At 33.6% G+C, this 18,828-nt stretch overlaps 1 pseudogene; it reads right to left on the bottom strand.

Moving 5' to 3' along the window:
• Positions 1 to 1,654: 1,654 nt before the first annotated feature.
• On the bottom strand, positions 1,655 to 18,250 carry LOC141562283 (NXPE family member 4-like; annotated as a pseudogene).
• Positions 18,251 to 18,828: the final 578 nt, after the last annotated feature.

Here is an 18,828-nt window from a genome sequence, read left to right on the forward strand (position 1 = left end):
GAAATGAGCGGAACCAAGAAAATATTGTACATAGTAGCAACACGATTATCTGATAATCAACTATGATGGAATTGGCTCTTTTCAACAATGCAGTGATTCAAGGTAATTCTAATAGACAGGATAAGAAATGCTATCTGCATTCAGAGAAAGAACTATGAAGAATGAATATTAATATTTTAGCCTTGTTTATTTGCTTTGTTTTGACCTTTTTTTTCTCATATTCCCTCCCCACTTTGATCTGATTTTTTCTTACACAACATAACAAAGATGGAAGGATATTTAAAAGGATTGTATTTGTTTGATCTATATCAGATTGTTTGCTGTCTTAAGGAGCGGGGAAATAAGAGAGAGAGAAAAAAAGTTGTAATGCAAAATCTTACCAAAATGAATATTGAAAACAGGAAAGGGAAAGGAAAAAAGGGAAAGGGAAAGGGAAAGGGAAAGGGAAAGGGAAAGGGAAAGGGAAAGGGAAAGGGAAAGGGAAAGGGAAGGAAAGGAAAGGAAAGGAACACTATTACTGCAAATTTTTAACAAAAAGCACTTTCAACTATATTAACTCAGGACAAAACATCTATTTGGAAGTATAAGGCACTAGGGATAATACAGCATTATTGAACATAGTATGCCAAAGATGAATTTAGGTGTAAATGTAAAGACTCTAATGGCTTGTTACCCAGTTATCTATCCTTATTCATTAGTAGGGATAGAAACTGATAATATCACAGGAGAGTTTGAAGGTTCTTTTAATTGTTTATAATGGAACTTTTTGGCAATCTGATGAAGCCCATGAACTTGTCAGAATAATATTCTTTTAATTGAAGAAAATGCTAAACTTCATGAAAGTTTAGTAAAAATAAAATAAATTATATATATACATATGTATATTATATATATATGTGTGTGTATATTATATATATATATAATTTTTCAGTCACCATCTACATCACAAATACCCTAAATTTTATTCAAAGATACCTTAAAAGGTCCATGGATCCCAGGTTAGAAGCCTATGCCATTAGATATAGTGAACAGAGTGGTCCAGGGAAATACCAAACTCTGATTCTCATGTAAAAATATATATTGGGTCTGGCTTACTTTCCCAACCCTAACTCCACTAACTGATCAGGACCCCCAGGTTTTAAGGGTAAGGTTTTAAGCTTCAAATCGCAGGTTCTTCTGGTACTATTGATCTGAGCCTCCATTCCAGTATGTTCCTCCAGTATCAATTGTAGCAATTAGTACTCCATTATAATTTAACTCTCTAGTTCCTAAACTGTGTACCAAGATGACTCCAAAAGCAAACTCATAGAAGACTGTGAAATATTTAAAACTTTCAACTTAAATGCTTAACAAATGAAACTATTATGCATTTCTTGTGACCTAAGAGTACTAGGTAAAAATTACTAAGACACTACGGACCATGAAATAAGAATGTTTGGGAACCTCTGATTTAATCACTTTCTTCTATCACCATTGGGAAAGAGAAAGGATGAGTTGGAATATTTTATACAATCAGTCATTTCTGTCTTATCACCAATTAAAAGGCTTTTCTTCACCACACAGTACGAAGATAAGAATTAGAGAATAGCTGCACATGCTCTGAAGTAATAAGCTAAGGACTTTATTAGCACCATCAAGCATTTCTGGAAGCACATTCCTTACACCTTTGAATAAATTGGCATTTGGCAGAGCAGAGGGCACATGTGTGAAGGACTGGATCCTTTTGGTCCCTCTTGTGTTACACTAAAAAATTGTTTACCATTTTAACTCAAAACCATTCTTTTTTTGTGAGTAGAAGCTTTATTTTCTTTTGTATAGGTTTGCATTATGTATAAATTTGTCTAGTAAAGTTCATGTCTCCAACCAACAGGAGAATCCAACCCCAATCTTCTTTTTACCACTGAGCTTAAAGAACTCTAATCATACCCAAAGATGTCAAGCACAATAATATGGAATAAATACATTTAGTTCTTTTTACACATAATCATTAAAAAAGAAAAAGAAAATTTCAAACTAAATATATTAAAAAAAAAATACCAGAGAAGTTAAGTGCCTGTGACTATGTCCCAAAATGCCCAAAATGTTTGTATTCAGTCCCAAAAGAGTAATTGTAATTAATTACCATGAGCAAGTAATTATTTTGATTAACATTTAAAGTACTTGGATTAAAACTTCACCCTCTTTGCTGCAAAGAGGCAACAATGGTAGCCTCTGCTCTCCTCCCATCTATTTAGAAACCTTAGGATCTAATTATCTTTCATTGCTGCTCTTTTTTTCTGCTCACTATTCTTTACATCAAAAACTTCAGGAAATCCAGGTCTCTGTAGGAGATGGTCAGCTAAGGTTTCTTAATTCTAAGAAGGATTCAGGAAGGGACCAAACACATATTGACAATCTGATTTCACTGTCCCTTTTGCCTTCTTTATCCTTATCCTTTATTTTCCTTTCTATTAAACATTCTAGCTGTCTAATTCATTGTCATAGACTTACACTCTCAGTTACAGCAGGGCAAAAAGGAACAAGGCAAGGAATATTAGTTTCATTTTTTTTTTAAATGGCTCCAGACAGGAAGAAGGAAAGCACATCTTAACATCCTAAATACAACCTACTTAAAGTTTTCTTATTCTTTTATTAATGAATCTTGCTCCCAACATCTTGAAGTGCAAACTCCATAAACATCAAATAAAGAAAAGACCCTAGGTCTGAAGGGACTGAAGTAGTGGGAGAGAGGAAATAGGGCTACTTCTCCAACATCCTTGAGCTGTGACCTATTAGTGAAAGTGTAAAAATATCAGATAGGACTAGCTCTGGCTGGTTGGCTACAAAATTAAGATAGTAAGTATGAGGAGGAATAAAAGATCGAACTTTAAAGGATTGAGTTTTGAATACTGACACAAGGGATTATTCATTTGTAACCTTTAAGCAGACCATCTAATCTTTTTGGGCACAGATAAAATAAATTAAATTAATTAATTAAATAGAGTGGAGAAGATGACTCTGTGGTCCCTTGGAGCTCTAAGTCTGTGCTGTCACCTTTTCTGTATGGGATGGGTTGAATTTTTGTTTTGGGGTTTTTTTGTTTCATTTTGGTTTGTTTTTAGTACATGGCTCAGTACCCATGCTAGTAGAAGAACTTAAAATTCACTCTGGGAACAATACAGGATGTTAAGTTTCTTTGATGGAATAAGTAAAAAAGAAGAATCTCAATTTAGTCTATTTTGCTAACAAATATGTGAGTAAATTGTGCAGAATTGGTTGGTGAGAAGGGAATATAAAAGAGTTGACTAATAAGGGTTTTAGATTGTCTGTGGAACTCTAAAACCTCTGTATTTCTGTATGAATTACCATCATTGGTTAAGCCATCAAAATGAGCCAAGGAATATGAAATATTTGTCCATATGGTCATTAAATTCCTATATTTACTCAAGCTCCAGACCTGCCTGGAACAATTGGATCAGTAAAAGGTGTTAAAAACACAAACAAAAAAACCCTCCATTCCCACAACAGTTTATTTTCATAGGATCATCTGCAATGCTTTTGCTATATTTATAAAAGCTTCCTTTTTCAATCTTTTTCTCCACCTACCCACTTTCTACATTCTTTGATTCCCCTCAAGAGTCCCACTTTTTATTTCTTTATGAGATGTTAAATTAATTACACTCATTCCTTATGTCTCATCTTTTTTTTAAGCTATTTATCTCCTTCTTTTTTTGAACCACCTTTCTCCCCTAACATCAATCTTCCAGTTCCTCTCTTAATTTAGGTATTTAAATTCAACTCAGTCCAAGGTATTTCCTGAGAGATATTAGCATGACTAAATTGAATTTTTAGTGTGATTTCTAGTTAGTTTTGAAGTTCCAAGAAGTTTTCGATCACAGTTGGAAGAGGATGAATTTTATTTAACAAGATAAACCTATATTTAGTCATCCAAGAAAATCTGTTCCTCATATTTATCACAGATTAATTATAATTACAAGTATTAATTAAATACATGAAAGTGCCGAGAGATCTTAAAATGGGCAATACTCCCTGCTATCAAGAAGCTTATAATCTACTATGATTATTCATCACATAATAGTCACAAAAAACTTTTTTTTTAATTGTGAAAAAAGAATATGACTGTATTTAGGTGAGCTTAGGTCCTAATTCTGAATATTTTAACTTTCTTCTTTTCAACTGGATATGACTAATTTTAAGTATCGTCTAAAAAGACAGATCTTGGTAGATATGACATTTTATTGGTGCTCCACAGTAATTACAATCTGATCTTGGATAGCTGGCATTTGGCATGATCCTTATTTCCTAACAAACATAGTTTAAGAACATGTTAATCTGATTCCCAATCACATATTCAGGTGGATTGATATCATTACTGCCATAGGCAATGGTCATGTCCCAGGTATCAATGACATCCACTTTGAGATCCCAGAATATGTCTTTCAAAATGAGAGACTGACTGTAGCCATGAAAGTCCCTATGTCGCTCAGGATCATTATTAATTCCCCTGGTACTTTCACCTCTGATCATTACTTTGGTGTCTGGGCTTCCCAGGAACAAGCATTCAATGGCCTTATGAATATTAATGGCTCTTTGGATAAAGATGTCAGTGGGGAATAATCTAAAGAGCTGGCTCAGAAACAAAGGTAATGGTGGTGTTTTTGTCCCCTGCAATTCTGTCAATGACATAGGCAATGTACTCATTTTCTTTTGCTGAATAGCTATGTGAGACAGCCAAAAGGTAGCCATGTCTTTGCCATTGAATGCAGATGTTGCTTTCTGAGTCGACAACAAACTGATGATGGAGTTTCCCAAATCCATGGAGGTCAATGGACTTCAATGCTGATGTCACAAAGAAAAAGTAGTTACATATTAAATAAAATAAAATTAATGGCAAATTAATTATGATACAACCACATGTAGCCAACAGCATGATCCTATGAAGAAAAGAAGTAAAAATGAATTGAGTGAGTTAAAATCATATATAGTTAGGTTATGGAATATTATTGTTCTATAAGAAATGACCAGCAGTCTGGAGAGACTTATATGAACTGATGCTGAATGAAATGAGCAGAACCAGGAGATCATTGAACACAGCAACAACAAGATCAATTCTGATCTTGAACAATTGATCAACAATGATCAATTCTGATGGACGTAGCTCTCTTCAACAATGAGATGATTCAGAGGAGTTCAGTGATGAAGAAAGCCATATATCCCAGAGACAGGCCTGTGGGAACAGAGTATGGACCATAATATAGTATTTTCACTTTTTTCGTTGTTGTTCACTTGCATTTTGTTTCCTTGCTTATTTACTTTCTTTTTTTTTTAATCTGATTTCTCTTGTGCAGCAAGAGAAATGTATAAATATATTGGATTTAACATATATTTTAACATGTTTTACATATATTGAATTGCTTGCCATTTAGGGGAGGAGGTGGGGGGGGGAGGAGAAAATCTGAAACACAAGGCTATGCAAGGGTCAGTGTTGTCACATTATCCGTGCTTATATTTTGAAAATAAAAAGCTTTTTTAAATAAATAAACGAAGTCATATACAAATATAATTCTTTGTGTTTGTATAACTTATTTTGGTACCTATTTACACACTGACTCTTAACTTTATCCAACTACTTCCTGGAGCAGATACATTCTTCTAAGTAGCTTGCAAGTTCCCAAAGGACAAGAATTATGGCTTATACTTCTTTTAGTCACAATCTCACTGGCCATAGGATTTAGCTGTAATGTTCTCTGGTTAGATTTTCCTGGGGTCTCTGGGGCAGCCTTCTTTTCAGTTCAGTAATCGCCACAAGAACAGCCAGGTTTTAAAGTCCAGATCCTTTATTATCTCCTTCCGGGGCTGGGCAGCTTTCTGGAGAGCCTTAGCCTCAGTGGAGAAATGCAGGAGAGCCTGCTACCAGGAGCCTGACCAAAGATGGAAATGAATCTGAGTCCAAGGGCTTGTGCTTCAACCTCCAGTCCGCTTGTCTTCTCTAGCTCTTTTTTTGAACCTAGCTTATATGCTCTACACTGAGTGTAAACCAATCATTATATCACTAGGAAACTATTATTTGTTGTAATATTAAATCAATCATACTAAATTTAGAGAACTATTAAGCACCATGTTAAACTCATCAATTCCACTTAGTACTGTTGTAAGAATCCTTGTTTCAAGTTCAGAGTTCTGGCCTATAACACTTAGCCTCAATAAATTCTTATTGTTTCAAAATGAATGAAACTCCATTGAGGAAATAGGAAATTTGGCACTCAAAACTATGAACTGAAACAATGTGGTGTAATAAATAATCCTACCTCTTTACTCTATACCCCCCAAAATAGCATTCTATGTAACAAGGAAATAATTCAAAAAACTTTTTGTTAATTACAAATAAACAGCTCTCTAGTGCATTTCTAATGCAGGGATAGCACTCGCAAGTATTTGGCTCTATAGAGACCCAAAAAGAAAGTTTAGTTCAGTGCTTTTCTCCTGTTCCCTGATTCTGGTTGCTCTGTCTCCTCCTTCAGCCTATAATTCAGCCAAATTTTCTCTATTCCTCACACATGCCACTTTATCTCTGAATTTGATAGCTTTGCTCTGGACATCCCCCTTACCTCTTGTCATCTCCACCTTCAAGCACCACCTTCTACATGATACTTCACCTGAACCACTGGATTGTGAGTGCCTTCCTTCCCAACATATCTTGCAGGTAATTTTTAACATTCATTTTTATTTATTCTATTAAAATTTTTGCATACTTATCTCTATTAGAATATAAACTTGCAAGATATGTTTATTTAATTGTGTTGTATCCCTAGAGCCTAGCTGAGAATCTAGCACATAGTAAACATTTCATAAAGGCTTATTGATTGTTTGAAATAGTAGCATAGCAAAGCATTCTGATTTATTGAATCAGAGAAATTATGCAACACTGTCATAGTGAAGTCAAGTGAACTAAAATTTATTCATCAACTATTGCCAAGCACTATGCTGAACACTAGCGGTACAAAGAGAAGTTTTTTTTTTAAAAGTCAGTAATTTAATGTATAAATATTTATTAAGCACTTATGTGCCAGTAAGAAGGTAGGTAGGCATTGGATAGAGTGCCAAGGATAGAGATACAAGGTTATCTTCCTAAATTAAATCTTGCCTCCAATGCTTACTCACTATGTGACCCTGGGAAAGTCCCTTAACCTTGTTTGCCTCAGTTTTCTCATTTGTTAAAAAAAAAAAAAAAAGGGGGGGGGAGGAGGGGAAAAAGGAAGAAAACATACATTGGTAAATATGGCAAATATAAATGTAGAAACAAATTAGTGAATATAGCAAACAATCAAAAGGGACTAAAAAAGATGGAAACATTGACATTTTATGGGGGAAAATGAGAATAGTTTTGCTGGCTTAATGATCTTAAAAGAAGAAAAAAAGAAAAGAAAAAAGTTATATTACTTTGAAGAAAGGGACAATGAGGGGAATGCAGTATTGCACATAATTGGGGTAGAAGGAAGGAAGGAAAGAAGAATTAGAATGGAATGAAATGGAATGAAATTTTAGGAAAAGTTTAATATAATTGATCTCTGACGATTGTAGAATTATAATATAAAATAATATGCCTTAGCTACAAATGGAATTGACAAAAATTAACCAGGTATTAGGACATAAAATCTCACATGCAAATACAGTAAAGCAAAAAATATTAAAGGCATCCTTTACTGACCACAATGAAATTAAAATTATATTCAAAATGGTGATATTAAAGAAAGAATTGAAAACTAATTGGAGATAAAATAACTTAATATGAAATAATTAGTGGGTCAACAAATGAGTCATAGAAAGAATACATTCTTAATTACATTAAGAAAAATTACAACAATGATTTTAAAAGATTAATATTTTGGGGATGCAGCCAAAGCAATCCTTAGGGGAAAATCTGTATTTCTAAACACTTAACATCCATCAACAAAGAGAAAAAAAAATCAACTTATTGGGCATAAAATTAAAAGTAAAAACAAACTGAAAAACAAAACAAAAAAAACCATTATACACCAAAATAGAAATAATGATAATCAAAGAAAAGATTAATGAAATTTAAAGGAAAAAGATCATTGATGTAATAAATAAAATTAAGAATTGGTTTTTAAATAAAATAAATTTTGAAAAGCAAGAAGAAAACCAAATAACCAAAATAAAACTCAGTTTCATAAAATGACAATGAACAAGCAAAAAAGTGAACTCCCAAATTAAAAGAAAATTAGGAATCAAAGGATTTACAAGAAAATTTTATATTATAGTAACCTCCAAAGCTCTCCTACATTCTCTTCTCTTTTTTTCAGTTGTCAACTCCTCAGCTCTATGGGTTCAATTAATGCCTCTGCAGTTAAGATGCATATGATTCCCTGATCAATTCATGTAGTTCTAGTCCCTCAATAAGATGGATCAGAAGAGAGAAAGGATATTGAAGCTCTTCAAAAGTCCAGAGTTGTGAGTTGCTTAGATCCTATGTGGGTGCATTTGTGGGAAAATGTGATTCTGATGTTGAGGAACATTATTTGTAAATATTATTCTTATAATGCCAATGGAGTAAATTCATTTGCAAAAAGATTAAGAGAAAGTACACTTGTGGGACATATGAACTGGTATATGAGGAGAGTCATCTACAAGGTTATTCTAGATTCCTGGGAGTACTAACAATGAGTAACACCCAATCAGCCAGTGGTTGTAAGATTAGACAACTAAAGTTCAAGATAGCATTATACATATAGGTTTATCCAAGGTTAGTTACTAGATGTCCCCATGTACTCCACAGTCTTTCCAAGGAACTTCCTTTATATGTCATCGTGACTTTCCCAGAAGCAAGCTTCCCAGGTTCTTCATGTGAGAAAGTTGCAGCTAATAGGATCTGCATATGTACCAGATTCAAGTTACCCATGCTACAAAAACTACTCTCAATATTTAAGAAAGAAATCTTTTTCTCATCCTCATTCTATGAGACAAATATGATCCTAATAGTTAATCCAGGCAAGGATAGAGCAGAGAAAGAGAGCTGTAAATAAATATAAGCAATGGAAATTTGTACAAAATATATAAATAAAATCCTAGAGAAAAGATTATAATAATATGTCCAAATAGCAATTCAATATAACCAAGTTAGATTAATAATAAGAATGCAAGGATGGTTCAACATATAGAAAACATTTTTAACATAACTAATCATATTGAAAACCAAAATAATAAAAAAAAACTTTTATCCATTAATTCAGTAAAGTCTTTAACAAAAAGTAGTACTCTTTTATGAGAAAGGAAAGAGACAGAGAGAAAGAGAGGGAGGGAGGATATAGGGAGGGAGAGAAATGAGGGGGAGAGAGAGACACACATAGAGAGAGACAAAGACTGAGACAGAGAGACAGAGAAAGAGGAAGAGAAGGAGAGAAGAAGGGAGGAAGAATGGGGTGTGGAGAGAGGCAGAGAGAGAGCCAGACAGAGACAGAGAGAGACAGAGGGAAGGGGGGAGGGAGAATGAAAGCGAAAGAGAGAAAGAGAAATCTAAATAACCTAGGCATATAGGCATATCAAGGCTATTTCTAGTGATTAAAATGCATATCTAAAAACAAAAATGAATATTAGTTGCAATAGGGAAACACTAAATGTATTCTTTACAAATAGAATTAATAAAAAGAGTACTCAGGCTAGGTGATGCAATGGATAGAGCACCAACCCTTAAGTCAGGAGGATCTGAGTTCAAATCTGGTCTCAGACACTTAACACTTCCTGGCTGTGTGACCCTGGGCAAGTCACTTAGCCCCAACTGCGTCGGGAAAAAAAAAAAAAAAAAATATATATATATATATATATATATATATATATATATATACCTACACATATGTATATATATACATACTCATACGAAATATTAAAACTTTTGACTTGTATTGAAACTGTGATTTCAATTGTTATAGGGAACTCTCAAGGAAGAAGCTCCCTCTACCAATGCAAACAGGCATCTGCTCTGCAAAATGCAACGAGGTAACACAATGGACAGAGATCTGGACTTAATTCAATTCAGTCTGGCCTCAGACAATTACAGGCTATAGGACCTTAAGCAAGGTACTTAACATTTGTTTGCCCCAATTTTTTCAGCCATAAAATGGGATGGAGATGATAATAGCACCAACTTTACAAGTTAATAAGGATCAAATTAGACAATATTTGTAAAGTGCTTAATACAGTGCCTGACTTACAATAGTTGCTATATAAGTCATAGCTAATATTATTATTAGAGAGTTGCTTAGTACATCAAGAAATTAAGATATTTGCCCATAATCACACAATCAATATATGTCAAAGGAAGGATATGAGTCCAGGTTTCATGGCACTGATATCTTTTATTTCTCTATCACTCATATCATGTGGCTTCACCATCTATTTACAAGCAACTTTTTGTTTTACTTAGAATATCCCCAGAGGACTAATAAATAAAATGAGATGAAAATAGCTTTAGAAAAATGGCAGGACACAAAATAACTATGCAAAATTCATGAAAGTGGAATTGATATTTTAAAAAAGAAAGAAATTCCTTCAAAGTAGCTGCAAAATGCATAAAATATATGGAAGTCAAACTACTAAGACATAACCTACAGAAATGAAGAGGTAAAACGGAAGAACACTCAATTACTATGACCAAAAAAAAAAAACCAACAACAACAACAAAATGAAAAACTGGAGAACCATTCATTCTCCTGGAATAATAATAATAATAATAATAATAATAATAATAATAATAATAATAATAACTTCAGAGCTAGATGAGGCAAAGCATTCAAGCCCCTTCATCTTTAAGAGAGGAAACCTCACAGATTAATTGATTCTTCCAAGATCATACATTAATAGTAACATGCAACTCTGTCTTATCTAACACTTTCACCATTATATTGGCACTCTGGAAACCAGAAATAGGAGTCAAGACCCAGAGAGACTAAGGATATACTCTGCCACTAAGTAATTGTGTATCCTAGTCAAGTCACTTAACTCATTCATCTTCATTTTCTCTCTCCAATGGCTCTTTCCCACCTGTCTACAAACATGTTCAGGTCTCTCCAATTCTTAAAAATAATGTTTTAGCTTCCTTTAGTCCTACAATTTTATTAGCAGAATCACAGAACATCAGAGTTAGAAGCTCTTACAGAAGCCAATTCCTCTAACACATATTTAAATATTCAAATAGATCTTTTATTCCATCAGTTTGAACATTTTCTCTAGCAATACAAATTAAGCCCATCCAGTCAGCGTCTCTGGTGCAATTCTTATATATGTTTTCCCACAAGTTCTCAATACCCTAAAGGCCTTCTTTGTTTTCTTCTGACATCACAAGAATTGAATTGAATATTCATACTGTCCATCTCTCATTCCTCATTTTTACCATTTTGGTTCATCTCCTCTTCTTATGATAGATATTTCTGATGACTTCTTTTACATGTATTTTTCTTTTAAGTTCCTTGTAACTATATGCTATAGCCTAATCAAACCTACCATGTACCTCACTATTTCATTTGGTGTGATACTTATTTTAAAACGTGATTGTCCATGTCTCACAGTCATATAACACCCTCAGTAGAATACTGATGTAAAAAAAAATGGGCTTTTCTTACTAGGGGAAATTTGAATCATTGATAGAGCTCTGTAATTTTCCAAAGGCAATCCAGCCCTTTCTCCACCTACTGCTTAATTATGGGCCCAACTCATTGTGCATGTGTATTGTTTGTTCTGCAAATACATACTGATGAATAAGATTTACAGGAATACAGTTGTATATTGCAATCTGAACAATAAATGTTGTTATGCCTTGCCTAATGTTTATGATAGACTGATTACTTAAATTGTTCTATTTTTGTTGTTACATTTCTCAAATATTCATGAATGATTTATGTATGTATGAAGACTTCTTGATAGAAGAAAGCCTTTAATTGAAAGTTAGTGGATCAACTATTTTTCATAATTTTCTATCAATAAGGACATTGAAACCTTGTATTCGCTGCATCTTTTAGTCAATTCTAAGATGATAAGGAGAAAGAAATGGAAAATCACTCCAGTTCCTTTAACCAAGAAAAGTCCCAAAGGGGTCACAAAGAGTCAGACACAACTCGAAATGGACAGACAAAAAACAAATTTATTTAGTTCTGTTTTCCCTTTTTTCTTTTTGTTAGACTTAGCCAAAATTAAGAGAATTATGTTGAAGTTTCCTATAACTATTGTGTTACTATGTCATCTTGTAGCTCAAATAACGTTTTCTTTATGATAATGCAACTATAAATGCACTTAAGTTATTACTGAATCTATGGTTCCTTTCAGTATAATGTAGTTTATTTATCTCTTCATTTTTTTCAATGTTTGTTTTTACTTTGTTGGGTAGCATGATTATAACTACTGCTTTTGGGGGGATTCACTTGATTTATAGCAAAGTTTATTTTTCTATCCCCAAAGTTTTATTTTGTGCATGTCTTTATTTTTAAATGTATTTTTATAAGTGAAAATTGTTAGGTATTGTTTTCTTATCCCTTCTGTCATTTTTTCTCATTTTAATGACTTGTTTAATTCCTTCACATTTGAAGTTATGAAAATTGGATTTATATTTTCCTCCATTTTCTTTATTATTGGACTTTTTTCAAGTTATGCTTTTATGTTCCTTAGTTACTTTAATCTTTTTTAAGGTGTCTCTATTTCCACAGGCTCTCTTCCTCTCATACCATATTCCTTCCTCTCATTTGTTATCTCCTTCTCCTTTGGGGTCTTGCTTATTATTTTCATTTTCTCTCCTACTTTTATCTGGTTATATAATTTTCCCCTCCACCCTTTTTTATTCTCTCAGTCAAGTAGATTTCATGCTACCTATTCCTCATCTCCCCTTCAACTAGTCTTGTTCATTATGTTTTTCTTATATATTTCACTTTTGATATTTCTTTTTAGAGATGTTCTCTCACTCTTTTCATTTTTCATCTTCTTTCTGACTACTCTACATTCTCATTCTCTGTTTCATGTCTTTTATGATTATGTAAATTCTCTCTATTCCTCATGCAATCAGAACTTTCAAGGTATTCATTCTGGGCTCTTCCCTCTAGGCATTTTCTGCCACTACTTTGTAGAAATTGCTCCATGGATTCCCCTTTCCCACTGTACCTCACTTTCAGAATAATGAACTTCTTACATGTCAGAAAGAAAACTCCTACATGGTAGGCCCTATCAATACCAACACCATGTCCCTGATTATGCAGCCCATCACTAATCTATAACCTCTTTTTCTGATTAGCCTTTTTCTTATTTACTTCAAAATCTCCCTGGAATCAGGCCTTCATATTCCCCAGGTAACAGTTGCCCCCGGAAATTTCAATTCCCCTTTTCCAAGGTAGGACTAGTCATCTTTTAAAATGCCAAACTCCCTAGACAAAACAATGTAACCTATCCAATTTAACTTAACTAAATCTAATGTAATCCATTTCCCTCAGTTTTGTCATCTATAAAATGAGCTGGGAAGACAGAAATCATAAACCATTCCAATATCTTTGCCAAGAAAACCCTAAATAGGATAACAAAGACTAGATATGACAAAATTACTAAATAACAATAACAAAATGTATGTTTTTAAAATTTGTGTCATAACTGATTAAGATAGATAGGCATTAATTATTGGTTACAAAATTAGCAATAATAACCTAAGAAAAAATATTGGAAAGACAAAGCTTATTAACTTTTCCCAACACTTATTTTTTTTCTTTCTCTCACAAAGCTCTGAGCAAAAGAAGTTAGATATGGAGTTTTCATTTCCTCTGACAGGATTTTTGTTATATTTCTTGGGAAAGGCATTATATAGGAAGCAATTGAAGACAATCATTTCTTGGACATAGAGGAAAATTGGCAAAGTTACCACCTCAAGACACAATAACAAATGACTTTCTAGTGAGAGTAAAATAAGCTAGGAATTAAGCACTAAGCTAAAAAGATCAAACTAATCATAGACATGTAAAGGATCAATAATCAATAGGTATGCATTAAATACCTACCATTTATCAGACACTGAGCTAAGTGCTAAAGATGAAACAATTTCTAGAAGTCTCAGGAGAATGTTTAAGAATTAATGAAGTGACACGTGATTAGAAACTTCAGGGAAAACTGGAAAGAAGCAGGGAGAAACTATGTATAGATCAACATTGCGCACCAAATACCAAGAGAAGGTCAAAATGAGCATGATTTAGATTAAAATATAATTAGACTTATTAGGAAAATATGTAATCGTTTACCTTCTAGATCTTTGGATAAAGGAAGAATTTAGAACCAAACAAAATACTGAGAGCATTATGAAAGGTAAAAGAGATAATTTTAATTATATTTTTTAAGTTTTGTATTAACAAAACCAATGCAACCAAAATTAGAATAAAAGCAGAAACCTGGAGCAGAATGGGGAGAATTTTAAAACAAGTATCTCAGATAAAAGGCTCATTTCTCATTTCTCAAACATATAGAAAACTGAGTAAAATTTATAAGAATACAAGTCATTCCCCAATTGGTAAGTGGTTAAATTATACAAACAGGCAATTTTCAGACAAAGAATCCAAAGATATCAATAATCACATGAAAAAAATTCTCTAAATCATCATTGATTGAAATGAAAAGTAAAACAATTTCAGAGGTAGCACCTTACACTTATCAGATTGGCTAATGTAATCCCCCCCCCAAAAAAAAGGAAAATGATAAAAGTTGAAAGTGATGTGAGAAAACTAGAACACTAAGGCACTATTAGTGAGGTTGTGAACTGTTCCAACCCTTCTAGAGAATAACTTGGAACTATGCCCAAAGGGTTATAAAATTATATATATATATACATATATATATATGTATATATATTTATGTATATATATATATGTATGTATGTATAATATGTATATATTATATATATATATATGTGTGTGTGTGTGCTTTGGTTCATCAATAGCACTGCTCAGTTTGATCTCAAAGAGATTAAAAAAGTAAAAAAAAAGAAAGAAAGAAAAAAAGATGGGTGAGAGTGAGTAGATGTAGCAGGGAGGGAAGGACCAATTTATACAAATAATATTTATAACCAGCTCTTTTGGTGGTGGCTAAGAATTGGAAACTGAGGGGATACCCATCAATTGAAGAATGGCTGAAGCTGTGGTAGATGATAGTAATGAGATATTATGTGCTATAAGAAATAACAAACAGGTTGATTTCAGGAAAAACCTGGAAGTCATTACATAAGCTGATGCAAAACAAAGTGATCAGACCATGAGAACACTGTACATAACAACAGAAATATTTTATGATGAAGAACTAGGAATGACTTAGCTATTCTCAGCAATACCATGATCAAGACAATCTCAAAAAATTCATGATGAAAAAATGCTATCTGCCTCCAGACAAAGAACTGATGTTGTCTGAATAAAGATTAAAACATATTGTTTTTCATCTTCTTTCTTTTTTAATTTAAAATCTTTACAAAGTGGTAATATGGACATGATTACACAGGTATAACCTATATGGGATTGCTTACTATCTCAGGGAGGATGGAGAAAAGGGAGGCATGAATAGAATTTAGAACTCAAAACTTTAAAAAAAATTTTTAAATTGTTTTAACATGAAAGTGTGGGTGAAAATATTTTTTAAAAAAATAAAGTGCTAGCACAGTGCTTGGCACATAAAAAGAAGAATTAATGGAGTAAGATATTTTTATCATATATCTATTTTGGTTTTAGAACATTTTAAATATTCTAAAGTATCAGACTTGGTATTTAAGTGAAAATTACTTAAGAAAATCATGGATCATAGATTTGGATCCATAGGGACCATTAGAAATCATTAGCAACCTGAAATCAAGAATGACTAAATAAATTGCCTGTGGTCACAGAGGAAATAAATATATACAAAGTTTAATTTGGACTTGAGGCTTCTGATGCTAAAACTCATACCTTTCCACTAAACTAAAGTTTAAATTGTTTCTTAAAAATGAGAAAGTGAACAGAGAAAGTTCTGCATCTAATAAGACTAAAATAATGATGAATAAGTCAGTTTTTAATTTGATATAAAATTGTGGCTTTAAAAAGAGGCAAAGTGGATCTGAGAACCTTCATCCTGAATACAATTTAGACCAGAAGTATCAGCATCAGTCTGTTAGATCCTTTTTCTCTTAAGACTTTGCCAAAAACAAAAAAAAAAAGTGCTTTTTCTTAAAAAAAATAAAAAGCTAACAAAAAAAGCTAAAGGTGTAATTTCACTTCAGCATGCTCATTAATGGTTCTGGCTCTTGGAGTATTTGTAAATTATCACGAGGTAGAAAGCTTCTTAATCTCGAGGATCCAGGTACTGGCACAGTTCAGCACTTGTGTTTAGAACAAGGTCACATTCAGTGAAGACCTGGGATGTGCCATTGACAAACTGGCCTGTGAATATCAGCTTATCTTAGCCCCCTTTCCTTGCTCTCCAGAGGGCAGACACCCCTTCACTAAAGGAGATGAGCAGAAGAGACACAAAGATTTTGCCTGCCTAGAATGAAGTTGACAAGGTAGATGCCACTGTTGAAGTCAATCATTCTTTCAAAAGCCCAGGCCTTTAGGTCTGGGGAAGAGATCTTGACCCTTAAGAAGTCTCCTCCATATTTCTTCTTTTGCCCCAAGAAATCTCTCACTTCCAGAAGGATGTCGAGCTGGTCTCCTCTGCAGTAGATGGTTCTAGCATTAAAGACAGTGGCCATACTGTGGGCTGCACTGGTGATAGCTGCATGGGAAAATGTTCTATGTGGGATGAGCTGGTCTAGCTGCAATTTGATTTTTTTAATTCTCAGGTTAATTTCTATAGGTGCTATGGCTGTAGTAAGTGGTACATCAGGGTACAATGGTTTTCCCAGTGATACAGGGAAATGGGAGAGTCTAATGCATACCAAAATTGAAACAAGAAACAAACCACAAAACCTGGCTTAACTTTGAAGTGAATATCTTTAAGCATGAATTTTTGTGGATCAAAAGGGGTGAATATTGTGGGTCAGGACCAAAACTTAATTACAGATTTAATAACTTCATAGGGAGTCTTCATCACAGAGACAATCCCCTTTCCAATCAACATGTGCTGGTCAAAAAAGTTAAGGATACAGAGGAGATCAAAGATCACTTCTTTTGTTGTCCTGGCTTATGCCTCAGTTTACCTATTTTCACTTCTTCAGATACATACACACAACCTTCTTTCCCCAAGAGACAGGAATTTGGGGCTATTAAAAAGACAGACTTAGATGACTTAGATAAACAACAAAGATGACTTTGTTTTCTCTTTGTGGAAGGCTGGATTCCAGAACTCTTTGGCAACACTGTCAGGCAATTCCCCTTTCTTCTCTTTAAGACTCTGCATCTATTCTCTAATTTGTGTTTGCCTAAGAAGCACCTTTAAAGCTAGTCCAGAAACTTCCCTATCCCTTCTAGTTGGGTCTCAGGAACACCTGATTCAAGACCAAATGGCTCCCTTCTCCAGGAATATGTTAGGAAGAGCATACTCATCACATACTAATGACAATGTCAGTCTCAGGAATTGAGTGAATTCCTCTCCTTAGGAGAAAATGGCAGAGTATGGATCCAGAATCAAGGGAGTTTAAGCAAAGAATTGCTCTAGAATGTCACCATCCAGAAAGCTGAAGTACAAATAGGAAGTCAGGTAAGAGAAAAGAAATTCAAGCTGAAGTGGGAAGTATTAAATTAGAAGTAAGATCAATGGAATGTGGCTAAGTTGACTATTGATTGGATTCCATTTTTCCTTTTTATCCTAACAGTGTATATAATCTCACTTTATACCAGCATGCAAAAATAAGGTCCCTTCTTGGACTGTGGTAAAGGAAGAGCCTTGGGAATGGTCCACATACTTTCTCTATTTTAAAAGTCTAGCAAATGCTAGAATGAATAAAGTTGCCTAGGGATTTTTCAATTCTATTTTAAATCCTTGTGATAGATACCCCTTATTGCCTATTTAACTAGCAAGGTTTTAGCTTGCAGCTCTGATTTCATCATTGCTTTCTAGATGTTGCTGTTTGAATTAGAGTATAGTATATGGAAATACACTTTTGTCTCTGGCTCATTTGAACTTGTTTTGATCTATTGGGTTGCTTTGCTTTGCTTTGCCTTGAACAAGAATCTTGATCCAGTGTCCCAAACCATCAGGACTTGGGACACCAAGAAACCTTATCCATCTTTTCTCACCTAACCAAGCCACGACTCATGACCACCCTTAGCAATTCCAGCTGTCCTGTACAACAGAGGAAACCTACTAACCACAAATAGAAAGAGGCTCACAATATATTCTGAGAGGTCTTCTTTACTCTAGTATTACAGGAAAAATAGGGAAGGGAGAAACTATGGTAGATCATCACTTTACTGGAGGCACCTTGACACAAAGAATTCAGACTGATCAAGCTATGTGTAATCATCAATTCAAGGACTAAGAGAATCTTCAAAAGGTCTACTCTTTCCCCAATTTCCCTTTCCCATGCCTCTGAAAAAAGACATGGTGAGATCATTTTTCTTGTTTTTTTTTTCAGTTATTTTTCTGATTTTTGCTTCATATGAAAAGTCATGGTTAGTCTTATAAGTTAGGCTTATACTGCTGCATTGAAGGAATGGAGCAAGGGTTAGCTGGAAATGATTTAAATTAGTCAAGAAAAGTAAATCTCTGTTAATAGTTTTCCAAACTCAAGGTTCTGAACTGTTATTTGAAATTTCAATTCCTATATCAAAAATGTCTTTAAATCAATCAGTTAATGAAACTAATATTTATTTAGCTCATACCTGCTATGTGACA

This window comes from Sminthopsis crassicaudata, chromosome 3 (genome assembly GCF_048593235.1).
Source record: "Sminthopsis crassicaudata isolate SCR6 chromosome 3, ASM4859323v1, whole genome shotgun sequence".
NCBI classification, from domain to species: Eukaryota; Metazoa; Chordata; class Mammalia; order Dasyuromorphia; family Dasyuridae; genus Sminthopsis; species Sminthopsis crassicaudata.